The sequence below is a fragment of the Lupinus angustifolius genome, chromosome LG01 (genome assembly GCF_001865875.1).
Source record: "Lupinus angustifolius cultivar Tanjil chromosome LG01, LupAngTanjil_v1.0, whole genome shotgun sequence".
Taxonomy (NCBI): domain Eukaryota; kingdom Viridiplantae; phylum Streptophyta; class Magnoliopsida; order Fabales; family Fabaceae; genus Lupinus; species Lupinus angustifolius.
In genome coordinates this window covers 17,282,258-17,283,252 of record NC_032009.1, presented here as the reverse complement: position 1 = coordinate 17,283,252, position 995 = coordinate 17,282,258, and the positions used below count along the sequence as shown (strand labels likewise).

The following is a 995-nucleotide window of genomic DNA, read 5'->3' as shown; positions in this document are numbered from 1 at the left end:
AAAAGGATATGATGTATGGATTCGTCATGGTGAGGTTCTAACAGACATGGATCTTAATGGTTGCATGGAAGATGATGATTCACTTGATGATATTGAAGGATTATTGCATGACACGTTTAGAGATGTGGCAGAAGACAATGAACTCAACAAGGGGTTCAATGATGATGCTAAAAAGTTCTATAATCTAATTGAAGAAGCACAACAAGAGTTGTACCCAGGTTGTAAGAATTTCTCTACATTGTCATTCACGATTCGATTGTACTTGTTGAAATGTCTTCATGGGTGGAGCAATGCATCATTTACCTCCTTGTTAGGGCTCTTGAGAGAAGCTATGCCTCATTTGAATATCCCTGATTCATTTTATAAAACTAGAGGCATGATCAAGGATTTGGGGCTTGATTATGAAAAGATTGATGCATGTCCTAATGACTGCATGTTGTATTGGAAGGATCATAAGAATGACTTCTCCTGCCATGTATGTTGATTTTCAAACTTGTGTAGGAAATGAATAAAAAAGGTTTTTGGCTTCAATTTCAAGCTAGGTCTAGTGATAAGCAAGAGCGGCCAAAAATTTCAGCAAAAAGGACAATTGATAATCATCAAAACATGTCTACATCTACAAGCAATGTACAAAGCAAAAAGCAACATCAAAGGATGAATCCATTTCAAAAGAGACAATTCACAACTATAATAGGAAATCAAGCTAAAGGAGCTATGAGTGAACAAATTTGTAAGAAGAAAAAGATCATTAAAAAGTGTCCATCCATGTCACTTGGTAATTTTCTGAATAATAATCAAGAATATGAGGATGAGGACGAATGTGGGGATGAGCATGAAGGAGAAGATGAGCAAGAAGAAGGTGTGCAAGAAGGTGAAGATCGGAAAGAAAATGATGAGATATATGAAGTTGGTGAGGATATCAACCATCAAAATGAGCAAGTTGATGAATTAAATAATAGTACAGAGCAAGGTAACATTAGTGTTTTTTGTAACTT

The 995-nt window shown here is 35.6% G+C and overlaps 1 pseudogene; it reads left to right on the top strand.

The window, feature by feature from the left end:
* LOC109355954 overlaps nucleotides 505-995 on the top strand; it is a 2,236-nt pseudogene continuing 1,745 nt past the window's right edge.